General features: G+C 35.2%; 1 protein-coding gene across 3 annotated transcripts in view; it reads left to right on the top strand.

Annotated features, from left to right (window-relative positions):
- Positions 1-13,568, top strand: part of CPNE8 (copine 8) — a 261,364-nt gene that overhangs the window by 155,728 nt on the left and 92,068 nt on the right. The gene's annotated exons all lie outside the window — the stretch shown is intronic.

The following is a 13,568-nucleotide window of genomic DNA, read 5'->3' as shown; positions in this document are numbered from 1 at the left end:
AGTAAGCATTGCATTCACCACCCAACTCTGCCTATATATATATATATATATATATCATACAACAAAACTCAAGAATTGTGTCTGGTCATTGTCAAACAAATAGTTGTTCAGAGCTCTGCAATCACTGTAGTCCTCTGCATATCAAAGTAGATATTAAAGACTAAAAGAGAAGAAACACACTACTTTTTCTTTTTTAAGCATATTTTGTTTCTACTGTCATCTATGTAGGATGATGATGAGATGTTTGTAAAGTGATCTTAAGCCAAGGGACCCAGAAATGCTCAAAACCTATTTTGCCCTAGACTACTGCCTGAAAGGGCTGAATATGCAGATGTCAAGGAAGAATGATAAATAGGAAAGCAAAGGGTACTTTTAATTTTTCAATTGATGTGTGTCCTAAACTCAAATCCATAGCTCACTGATAAATGGAGCTGAAACATGAGGTTAAAGCTAAACAATGCTTTTCTCTCCGCATCATGTACAAGCCAGAAACCAACCCCAAAGGGATGAAAGTGCCTGGATACCTGAACACTCCTGTGAATACAGGAACAAGTTCAAGAAGGCTGGCCTGTGCTGAGGGGGCACCCCCTTCTCATCCCTTCTGCTGCATAGGCAGAAAGTTGCTCAGTTGGAGAGCCACATGCCATCATGTGTATGACACTTGCCAATATGCCTACTGACAAACACGGTACAATAAGTGTCCTGGAATTTGATGCAAATAGTATTTTCTTTTCTTTCAAGAAGTGATAAGAGAAGATGGGGAGAGAAGTAGAGATTACTGTTCCACACTTTAGCTGCTACCAAATAAGTATATAAGACTCAAATATTTCAGTCTTTAAGTTGTATCCCAAACATTATTATGAAAATGAGTTATAACACAGATTTGAAGTTTGCTCTTAGAGATAACGTCATAATAATACATGCTATGCTACTGATCTTTACATTTCTGCCAGGTATTCATTTGATTAGTGTATTATTTAGTTCTATGTGCATTCTGGAGAAACCTTATCAGAAAACCTTCTATTTTTCCATAGGGAGTTATGCTCCATTGCGTTATTAAACTTGATTAACTGAGAAAATGAATTTTGCTGCTCAGAATAACAGAAAAGGAAGTAATGCCAATCTGAGTAAAGGACTTTATGCCCTGTATTATATACCCTATTTTCTATTTTAATTGTAAATAGGCAAAAGTGGTGGCTTTTCCCTAGTAATTTTTAACCAGGTTCCCGTTCAGAAACAAAAAGTGCAGCTCGCTGCCAGAGCTCCTTTAATTTTACATAAACACAATCCTTGAGGCTGAAGCACATCTGACTGATTTTCAGTTTGAAAATATAAAACCTGTTTTTGGAGTTATTTCTAAATAGAACTTGTCTCTAATCCTAATGTAACAGAAATGTATGTGATATTACATTAGAATTAGAGATGAGTATTTTTGGGCACATGAGAAATGGCTTAAAACTTTGGGAAATGGTTTTAATTTAACCACTAATAAATAAGGGGTATAAATTTAGGTTTCATCCACATTCATAGATGTTCAATCCTAAATTTGCTGAAATTATAGATATTATAATGTCTTCCTTCAAATGGTGAGTTTCTGTGACTCTCCTATTGTCTCCAATCTATTTCTGAGCCACAAGAATTTTGAATAGCCTTGAAGATCAGAATTACCTTGGAATTTAATTATCTTTTTTCCTGACTTGAGCACTTTGAGCATTCCTATTCAGGATATGATTTATTGAAAGTTTCTAACATGCCAGGTATTCTCTAAGCATTTTTAATGTTATTCTTTATTTAATTTTCACAATAAATGATAGGTACTACATTAATTACCTTTTACAGATAAAGAAACTCAGGCAAAGAAGTAACTTGCCTAAAGTCACAAAACTAATCAATGGTGGAACCAGGGCTTGAACCCTGGCAGTCTACTTCCAATAGTATATTCATAACTATTGCACTGTCTTTTTTATAGCATTGTAATCGTAATTCTTGGCATTAAGTGAAAGGCTTCAACCTAGACATTGGACTTACTCTGTGCTACTTTAATGTGATAGTTGTGAAGACTATAAGGAAAATTTAAGAAACAATCTAACATAATTTTTTTTTATTGTCTGAAATTGTATATTGTCTGGAAAAGTGGATAAAGCTTTTCTTGGTAACAGTTTTTATGTAACTAGAAGTTAGGTAGAAAGAAATGAGTATTACAGACTCTGAAAGAATCCTAATAGACATTGAAAGAACCAGTAAAATGTAAAAAAGAGGTAGCTTAGATTAAGCAAATGAGAGCTATAATAAGAGCAAGAATAGAGAGAGAGAGAGAGAGAAAGCAAGAGTTCGTTCACAGAGGATTTGGGCCATTAGATAGGAAAAATATTTTTCAACAAGAAATAGTAATTTACTTTTGAGACATCAGTTTTAAAAGCAAAGAAACTATTTAGATATTGAGATTTGATCAGCATATTTTGTCATTGGGTTATCAACTGCCTGGGGGGGAAGATGGGCGGTGCTGGAGGATATATTGATGTATTTTTAAATACTCATTTTACTATATCATCATTAACAACATATTCAAAAGAAGTCTAAAAAGTTAAAGACTGAAAATAAAGGGGTGAGAGTGGGAGGGGAAAACATCATTAGGTGAAATTTAAACATTCCTTGGAAATGAATTATATGATTAGTAGAATAATTAGGGGAATGGATTGTAATTTTGTAAGTGTAAGTTTAATACCTTTTTAATGTTTAAGTGCTCTTTTATTAATCCAAAAATAGATCTGTATTTTAATGTAGAAAATTTAGTGTATAATTCTACATAATACATTTTCACCAAGAAACCATTTTCAGTGTTAGCAAAATGATCAGTTTGTGGATGCCATATAAAAAGAAAAATTAAAATAATTCTTGATAACCCTTTTAATTCAATAACATGTCTTATGTATGAAATTTGAAAGGTGCATTAGTCTCCAAAAAAATATAATACCTAAAAGTTTTTTAAAATCCAGACATTAATTTTATAATTTAATAATAATGATAACTGTGGATTATTATACAAATTGATATGAAGCTTATGATTACGTGTGGTCTAATAACATGGTTATTACACTTTTTACATTTTTTTATCTGACAAATTTGCCCAATGTAGATTTTCTTTAAAAAATTGAAGTGACTATGATAGGACTCATTATATTTCACAACATAATGATCAACAGAGACTGTTTCCTATTACTTATTTTTGTATTCCTGCCATCATTAGTATTTGTCCTAAATCCTGTACATGTGTCATTTTTTACCCTATTTGTTGATCCAGAACTTTTAATTCTTCTTCTTAAAAAATGTTATTTGCTTAGTGGATGTTTTTTGACAGCTTGGACTAACATTGTCCAGTGGAAATATAATGCAAGTCACATATATAATTTTAAATTTTCTAGTGATAACATTGCAAAGTAAAAATAAACCAGATTAAAGTAGTAATATATTTTATTTAATCTTGTGTTTCCAGAATATTATCATTTTAATATAGAATCAATATAAAATTACTAAGAAGGATTTTTACTTTTTAAAAATACTAAGTCTTTGAAATGTGGTATATATTTTATGTTTGCAGCACATCTCAATTCAGGCTACCTACTTTTGAAGTTATAGCAGCATGTGGCTAGGGGCTGCCATATTAGATGGTACTACATAGACTTTAATGAATCCATGTAATATGCATCATAAGTAACTTTATATCAGATGAAATGTTTGTCTGAATTTAATAGAAGTCTAGGATCTACTCCTTATAAAATGGGGAAAAGCTACTCAGGTATCTGTGTTATTTTGTGTATAAATTTACTCACAGAAAACCAATAAGGCAATGTGCTCTTTCAATCTAGAGAGAATATGTCAGTCAAATATTAAAGTGGCAGCCAGAGCAACAAAACAAGACCCTGTCTCTATGAAAAAAATACAAATATTAGCTGGGCATGGTGGCATGTGCCTGTAGTCCTCGCTACTCAGGAGACTGAGGCAGGAAGATGGCTTGAGCCCATGAGGTTGAGGCTTCAGTCAACTATGATCATGCTACTGCACTCTAGCCTGAGTGACAGTGAGACCCCGTCTTAAAAAAAATAAAAAAACAGTAGAAAATGCTTTACTTGCTTATAATCACATTTTGTTTTACTAGCTAGAGTATTTCAGACAGTTGTGGTAATGATATTCACAGATGGGGCACTTCAGGGACTGGTGTGAAGTCTGATGGCATTTTTTACTGAATTAATCAACTGAAATTAATTCTGTAAGAAACACCTCACAAATCTATGAAGCATACAGAAATGTGGTAATGCTCTGTTGAGCATATAACCAGTTGACATTAAATTAGGTATCTCGAGCTAATCTAGAGTAGAAGAAATACAGTTATCTGTTCCTTTTATTAAAACACATTGACAAGGGTCTGAGAGTTAGAGGCATTGCTTGACCTTGGTATTAATAATCAGTTGAAATGTATTCAATTTTCAACAAGTTAAACCACAATACTAAAATCATTCCTATACTTCTGACTATCTTTTTTTCCGAGATGAGTGGATCACTATTTCTTTAAAAGATGTGAAGGAAGAATATTTAAAGCTCACTTTAACAATTGAAAAGTTCAAGTGCTGAGAGCCTTGTCTTGGTTGCAAAGCAATCAGTAGCGGTATCCTTGAAAAGCTTCAATTGCTTGAAGTTTCTGCAGCTGAATTTGTAGCTTAACTTAAAATTCAGGGAGCATTAGTGGAACAGTGCTGCATTAATACCATGTGGTTGTGATGTGGGACTGATTGTAAATGGGCCACCAAGTAGATTGCTGCCTACCAGAAAAATGACGTTTTGATGAAAAGGCTGTTAGTGAACTGTCCATCAGAAAATCCCCGCTTGTGAACAGGGAGGTAAAAGTTTCAGTTTTACCACTCTGTATTTTATCAAATGCAGTCATTTCAATAATGATATTTATTATAATTAAATGCAAACTTCATTTGTCTCCAAAATGCCATACAAATGCTGTCATTTTCTGTTGTTTTCTCAGAAGATGTTTGATCAATGCATTTGATATTTTCATTCTGGGATTATGCATCATCATGACCAAGTTATTCCTTGCCTAGTGCTTAAGAATGTATTTGTGAGTTGTCTAAAACAATAGAACTCATTTAGAAGAAGCATTTGTAAACCTTTTATATTTTTCTTATTTTGTTTCCTCACTTACTCTATGGAATCTTCCCTTAACCGTAACCTACAATTTGCTTGCAGTTAACCCTGAATATCCTAAACCTGTATTTAATAGGCAAGTTTCAGCCTCTTTTTCTTGTTCCCTTACATATCACTTCTTTGAGACTTAAAATGTTGATAAATGGAATTTCATAATCAATATATGATTCACTGACATATCTAGTCTTCCACCTGCTAAAAATACAGGCAATGATTTCTCTCAACTGTAGCTTGTGAATTTTTTGTCGCCTTTCACTTCAGTCTATAATTCTTGCTCTCAAGAAAGACTGATTTAATTTTATATATATCTAGTATACCTGAAGTGGTAATCAGTTTTTAACTTCTGTACATCTTCATGTATTTATGACTCAATAGAAATTATGTTAATTCATTTATGAAGAAATTGTTACTGAGCACTCATTATGTGTTCAACAGTTTGCCAGGTAACATGACTTAACTAAAAACTTCAATCTTTATACAACAATATTTTAATTTTATTTAATATGTTTTATATATCTATGTATCTATTTCTATATATCTATATCTATATATCTATATCTATATCTATATCTATATCTATATCTATATCTATCTCCACCTGCCTACCTTGAATGGTTTGGGATTCTTTCAGATAATGTTTCAGAGGAAAGGCTTTTTCTCATTTTCAATAACATTTTTAAGAAAATTATATTCAACACCAGCCCTTTACTGGAAGATCTTTGCAGGATTTTGGAAAGTGGTATTTCAGCCAGTTTCACTATGCAGTTTTGGTGTTTGTCCTGTGTTCTTCTATCCCACATATTTGCCTGGCCTCACCATTTGGAATGCCCTTCTGTGTTCATTTTGCCTGTTGATATTCTATTCAGGTTCGATTTCAGTGCTGTCATTTGTATGAAAGTTTTCCTTATATATTGAAAGTCCCTCTCTCCTGTGTGTTTACTTTGCCACTTTGGAATGTTTATCGGCATATCTATCACATTATGACTTATATTGAAGTTATTTGTTTCTGCTTTGTCCTTCATATCACAGTAATCCTCTCCTACCTCTGGGGGAATATGTTCCAAGACCCCCAGTGGATGCTGAAACCATGAATAGTACAGAACTCTTTATATAGCTGTATTTTTCCTATACGTACATACTGACGTTAAAGATTACTTTTTACCTTCGGCACAGTAAGAGATGAACAATAATAGTAAGATAGAGCAATTATAATATCCTGTAATACAAGTTATGTGAATGTGGTCTCTGTCAAAATATCTTATTGTACTGTACTCACCTAACTTACAGGTCGTAGTTGACAGCAGGTACCTGAAACCACAAAAAGTAAAACCGTGGTTAAGGGGACAGGGGTAGGGGAGACTTCTGTAATTATAAACTACCTGAAATCAAGGACTGTGTTTTGTCATATTATTCCTCACAATGTAGATTATAGTGCCTTTAATGTAGTAGTTTCTTGCTATGTTACTTCAGTAATACAGAAGAGAGGACTTAAAATAAAGCTCTTATATCTTTCTTTTTCTTTTCTTTTTTTTTTTTTTTTTTTTTGAGATGGAGTCTCACTCTGTCACCCAGGCTGGAGTGCAGTGGTGTGATCTCAGTTCACTGCAACCTCTACTTCCCGGGTTCAGGTCTCAGCCTTCTGAGTCGCTGGGATTACAGGTGTCTACCACCACGCCTGGATAATTTTTGTATTTTTATTAAAGACAGGGTTTCACCATGTTGACCAGGCTTGTCTCAAACTCCTGAGCTCAATGATCCACCCGTCTCGTCCTCCCAAAGTGCCGAGATTACAGGCATGAGCCACTGCGCCCTGCCAGCTCTGATATTTTTCTGTATCAACAGTCCTCCATCAATACTTATATCCCCTTTATTTTAAATCATGAAATTACCTTAAATAATATTAGAGGTTTTATTTCTCTGGCGAAACTTCAGATAGTGAGTAATTAATTTAGATGTCATTTACTTAGTCTTGTTTTCACAATTTGCATGTATCTTAGATTTTATATTCAGGAATCTATCATCTTTCTTGTCATTCAGATTGCTTACTTTTTCTGCTTTATTCCATATCTAAATACCGATAACTTTCACCAACAGGAGAATTATCAAGTTCAAATCATCAAATCCATTTATATTTTAAATTTTTATTTTTAATCACCTTACTATTTAAATTCATCTCCATTAGAATATCATCAGTCAAATTTGGAATATAAATTAAATTCTAATTCTGGTATAAGGTGATATTAGAATCTTATGGCTAGAAGAGGCCTTTAGAGTTAACTCTTTGTTTACCAAGAAGAGATTAAGCATATTTATTGATAATTGATCCTGAATGAGTTATGAATTTCACCACTAAATCTGCCTTTTCTCTCTGAAGTTGTATTCTGTTGTGAGGTTACCAGAGGTGATATTGAAAATATTTTTCTGCCATCAAAATAGATGGGAGCTGTACAATGGGAATAGGGTCCTGGAAGGTCTTTTCTTTGCAAGAGCCAACTTTTTAATTGCTGGATTATGAGGTGGCCCAGGGAGTCCAGGGGAAGGTTCTGGGAAGCTGAGGTAGTAGCCAGGCACACAGAAAATGGTGAGCAGTGACTAGTTATCAGTGGGAGGGTTGATAGATATATTTGTATTTTTATATTTACTTTGGCTTTACTGATTTATATCCCTTGAATATAAGGCCTATGCATTACTATAACCCCAACATTGCAGACTGGAAAGATCATAGTCATATTAACCCTGCCCTTGCTCTCATCCACTAAATCCAATCAATTGCCAACTCTCACATCTGTTAGAAATAAATAATTAAATGTTGCCTCCATTATCACTAGAATGAATGAATTAATTTCCTGAAGTTAATTATGTAATTATTTATACTTTTATGACATGAAAAAATGGAATAAACATAGATGTTTATGAAAAGAGTATAAATATTTGTTACCAGGTTAAATTTATTTTGCAACAATATCACAATTTATACAACAAAATACTGAAGATGAATTTTTAAAAAGTAAACAGATACTGAAAGAAAAGAATAGTAAAGAGAGCAGCATAGTAGTAGGAAGAAGTTTTTACAATGCAGCCTGGTGAAAAAGAAAATAAATCAGAACTAACGATAGCCTGAATAATAGAAATGGTACAAAGTGATATTATAAGGGATTATTGTGAATTAGACAAAATACTCTAGGAAGCTCTGGAATGAGGGCAAGTGGGTGGACCTGAGGTTTTATAAATGTCTGTCAAAAAATCTGAGTTATAAATCCAACTTTCCAAAATAAATAATTTTTTTATCTCCAGTGCCACTATTGCTGAATTAGGATTAACTCTATCACTGAAAATGAACTCAATTTATCTGACAGTGCTAGTTTTTAATTTGGCTTGTAGGCATAATGTAGTATCAAAATTCCTAGCTTTCTAACTCAACATCCCACAGCAACTCAAGCTGAGAATTGCTATATCAAGTCCGCAGATTTAAATATATAAAGCTTTATAGGTAAAAATATCATATAACAAAAAGTTAAAAGATGATTAGAAAATAAATTGCAACATATATGGTAAAATAAGATTTCTTTAATTTACAAAGAGCTCTAGTACAATAAGAAGATGCCCATACCTAATTAGAAAGAGGCAAAGACTTTGACAATTTTTTTAAAAAAGGTGAATACATATTTTAAAAATGAAATGTACTAGTGTATTAGTCCATTTTCATGCTGCTGATAATGACATACCTGAGAATTTACTCTAGTAGTCTGTTTTCATGCTGCTGATAAAGACATACCCAAGACTGGGCAATTTACAAAAGAAAGAGGCTTAACTGGACATACAGTTGCAAGTGGCTGGGGAAGCCTCACAATCAACGCTGAAGGCAAGGAGGAACAAGTCACATCATACATGGATGACAGCAGGCAAAGCGATAACTTGTGCAGGGAGACTCCCATTTTTCAAAACCATCAGATCTCATAAGACTTATTTACTATCAGGAGAACAGCATGGGAAAGACCTGCTCACCAGGTCCCTCCCACAACACGTGGGAATTCAAGATGAGATTTGGGTGGCGACACAGCCAAACCATATCATTCTGCCCCTGGCCCCTCCCAAATCTCATATCCTCACATTTCAAAACCAATCTTGCCCTCCCAACGGGGCCCCAAAGTCTTCACTCATTTCAGCATTAACTCAAAAGTCCACAGTCCAAAGGCTCATCTGAGACAAAGCAAGTCCCTTCTGCCAATGAGCCTATAAAATCAAAAGCAAGTTAGTTACTTCCTAGATACAGTTGGGGTATAGGCATTGGATAAATACAGCTATTCCAAAAGGGAGACAATGACCAAAACAAAGGGGCTACAGGCCCCATGCAAGTCCAAAATCCAGCAAGGGAGTCAAATCTTAAAACTCCAAAATGATCTTCTTTGACTCTATGTCTCACAGCCAGGTCATGCTAATGTAAGAGGTGGGTTCCCAGGTCTTGGGCAGCTCCACCTCTGTGGCTTTGCAGGGTACAGCCCCCTTCCTGGCTGCTTTCATGGGCTGGTATTGAGGGTCTGTGGCTTTTCCAGGTGCAAGGTGCAAGCTCTCAGCAGATCTATCATTCTGGGGTCTGGAGGACCATGGCCCTCTTCTCACAGCTCCACTAGGTGGTGCCCCAGTAGGGACTCTATATGGGGGCTCCGACCTCACATTTCCCCTCCACACTGTCCTAGCAGAGGTTCTCCATGAGGGCCCCACCCCTGCAGCAAACTTCTTCCTGGGCATCCAGGGGTTTCCATACATCTTTTCAAATCTAAGCAGAGGTTCCCAAACCTCAGTTCTTGACTTCTGTGCACCTGCAGGCTCAACACCATGTGGAAGCTGCCAAGGCTTCGGGCTTCCAGCCTCTGAAGCAATAGGTCAAGTTGCACTTGACCCCTTTTAGTCCAAGCTGAAGTGGCTGGGATGCAGAGCACCAAGTCTCTAGACTGCACAGAGCATCACAGGGACCCTGGGCCCAACCCAGGAAACCATTTTCTCCTAGGCCTCTGGGCCTGTGATGGGAGTGACTGACATGAAGACCTCTGATATGCCCTGGAAACATTTTCCCCATTGTCTTGAGGATTAACATTTGGCTCCTCCTTCCTTATGCAAATTTCTGCAGCCTGCTTGAATTTCTCCTTAGAAAATAAGATTTTCATTTCTATTACATTGTCAGGCTGCAAATTTCATGAACTTTTATGCTCTGCTTCCCTTATAAAACTGAATGCCTTTAACGGCACCCATATCACCTCTTGAATGCTTTGCTGCTTAGACATTTCCTCTCCCAGATACCCTAAATCACCTCTCAAGTTCAAAGTTCCGCAAATTGTTAGGGCAGGGACAAAATACTGCCAGTCTCTTTGCTAAAACATAACAAGAGTCACCTTTATTCCACTTCCCAATAAGTTCGTAATTCTCAGCCTGGACCTTACTGTCCATATCGCTATCAGGCTTTTGGTGAAAGCCATTCAACAAGACTCTACGAAGTTCCAAACTTTCCCACATTTTCCTGTCTTCTTCTGAGCCCTCCAAGCTGTTTCAGCCTCTGCCTGTCACCCAGTTCCAAAGTCACTTCCGTATTTTTGGGTATCTTTTCAGCAACACCTCACTACTGGAACCAACTTACTGTATTAGCCTGTTTTCAGGCTGCTGATACAGACATACCTGAAACTGGGCAACTTGCAAAAGAAAGAGGTTTAATTGAACTTACAATTCCACATGGCTGGGGAAGACTCACAATCATGGCAGAAGGCAAGGAGGAGCAAGTCAAGTCTCACATGGATGGCAGCAGGCAAAGAAGTAACTTGTGCAGGGAGACTCCCATTTTTCAAAACCATCAGATCTTGTGACACTTATTCACTATCACAAGAACAACATGAGAAAGACCCACCCCCATGATTTAACTACCTCCCACAGGGTTCCTCCCAGAACATGTGGGAATTATAGGAGCTACAAGATGAGATTTGGGTGGGGACACAGAGCTCAAACCATGTCAACTAGTAATCAACAACAAAAAAAAAGAATTTAAAACATATAACTTAACATATAACAAATAACATTTAAACTAATGTAAACTATTTAAACTAAATAACTTTTTAAATGAAATGGGCAAGTATTTTAATATATATTACCCAGTGCTGTTTAGGGTGAACTGAGATAGGTGTTTTTATATTTTTAAGGTATTATAAATGGGTGCAAATTTTCTGAAACGTATTTAGTTACTTGTATTAATATCCCTAAAAATGCTGTTATGACTTTTATCTAGTAATTTTATTTCCAAGAATGTATTCTAAGGTAATATCAGAAACCTGAAAAAGGCTTGTGGTAAAAATGTTCAACTCAGTTATTTATGATAGACCAAACACTGATGTCCAAATTAAATTGTGGTACTTCTATCAAAAAGAGTATTATGTATCTATTAATAGTATTGCGTCTGGGTGCAGTCGCTCATGCCTGTAATCCCAGCTCTTTGGGAGGCCACAGCAGGCAGATCACTTGAGGTCAGAAATTGGAGACCAGCCTGACCAATATGGCAAAACCCCATTTCTACTAAAAATACAAAAATTAGCTGGCCATGGTGGCTCATGCCTGTAATCCCAGCTACTCGGGAGGCTGAGGCAGGAGAATCACTTAAGCCCAGGAAGTGGAGGTTTAAGTGAGCGGAGATCGCACCATTGCATTCCAGCCTGGGCGACAGAGTGAGACTGTCTCAAAAAATAAATAAATAATCAAATAAATAAATAATTACAACAGTATTGCTTTCTAGGAATGCTTACTTATTTGGGAGTATGCTTTTTTTAAATAAAATGAAAAGTGAAAATTAGAGTACTTTATACTAGTACTGTCTAATAGAAATGTAAATTACATCTATTCTAGTAGCCGTATTAAAAATGTAAATAGAACCAGTTAAAATTAATTTTAATAATATATCTTAAATTGATATCAGAAGTATTCAGCATGATTAATATCTAAATTATTGAGATATTTTTCTTTTTTATGTACTATCTTTGAAATACAGTGTATGTTTTACATACTTACAGGAACACTCAATTCATACTAGCCATATTTCAAGGACTCAGTGAGTGCAGGTGGCTAATGTCTACTAGATTGAACAGTGCAGCTTTATACAGTGTATCTGGAATATTTTCTTAAAATATATACATGGAAAAGATATATTGACCATCAGAAAGATTATCCCTGGATGGTGGGATGAAATACACTTTTTACCCCTTTTTTAATGCAGTTCTGTATCCTCAACATTTTTTCCCAGGAGCTTTAAAAATAGAAAAGAAGGTTTTAACCAACTGTCTAGAAATGTCCACATTATAAATAAGCCAACTTGTCATACCAATTCTCCATTCCTGTAGGTGGCTAAATAACTTAAATTCGTAATCCAGTTCATACTCCTTTACTTGTAGTATTGAGACACAGATGAGTACGTAAGCAAGCAGAGACTTCACCTCGGTGTGAGAGAGACACAAAATGGAGAATAAGCAGTGACACTACAAAAGATTCTGTGTAGAAAATCTTTGGCAATAGCTACGAATATTGGTGGTAGTAGTTTGATTAAACTGTTCGTAGAGCATATAGTGTTTTATTACTGAATCAGGATCTGCTTTTCTTTAAAAATAAATTCAGAAAATCTGGTTGCTTCTGAAAAGTGTGGGAAGATCAGATGAGAGTAATTCTATATGCCAATAATAGAGGCTTGGATTTTGGTGTGCCTGATCTGAGGTGGCCTGCAGATCACTCATTTGTCCCACGTTTCTTATTTCTCTTCATAAAAACCACATCTTACATTTTTTTCTCATTCATTCGATTAAGATATATTACATTTCAATCTTATTAGTTCAGGAGACCAAAACCATCTAAGTCATATGCAAATTCAATCACTTTTTTGATTCTAGTTCCTGTTTTAAAGTTGAGCAGTAACAAAGAGGAAACTTTTAATTGCACTTTATTCTCTGTAAAAATTAAGGTAATACCTGCTTTACAGCTGATGATGTTGATTCAAGTTCCTGTTAGCATCTCCAAGGTGTGTTAGTTTTTGTCCTTAAACCGAAAGTATTTCTGTTCCTGTTACATTCGAGACATTTATGAATGATTTCTTATAAAGATGCTTTTAGCAAAAAACAGTCTTCTAATGAAAGAAAGCAGAGTTCTCAATATCATGTTGAGAAACTGACACTTGTGTCAAAATGATATTTAGTCGTTCAACTCTGAAGCACCTCAGCATTGTTTGTTATTGTCAATTTTGTTATCATCTTATGTTGTCTAACTATCTTACAATTTGTAGCTTAAGAAAAAATTAGTATGGAAAAATGGTTTATTTATATTGTAACATGCATGAG

Source organism: Rhinopithecus roxellana, chromosome 10 (genome assembly GCF_007565055.1).
Source record: "Rhinopithecus roxellana isolate Shanxi Qingling chromosome 10, ASM756505v1, whole genome shotgun sequence".
NCBI classification, from domain to species: Eukaryota; Metazoa; Chordata; class Mammalia; order Primates; family Cercopithecidae; genus Rhinopithecus; species Rhinopithecus roxellana.
Note: the sequence above shows the minus strand (reverse complement) of the source record. Positions and strands in the feature narration are given on the sequence as shown.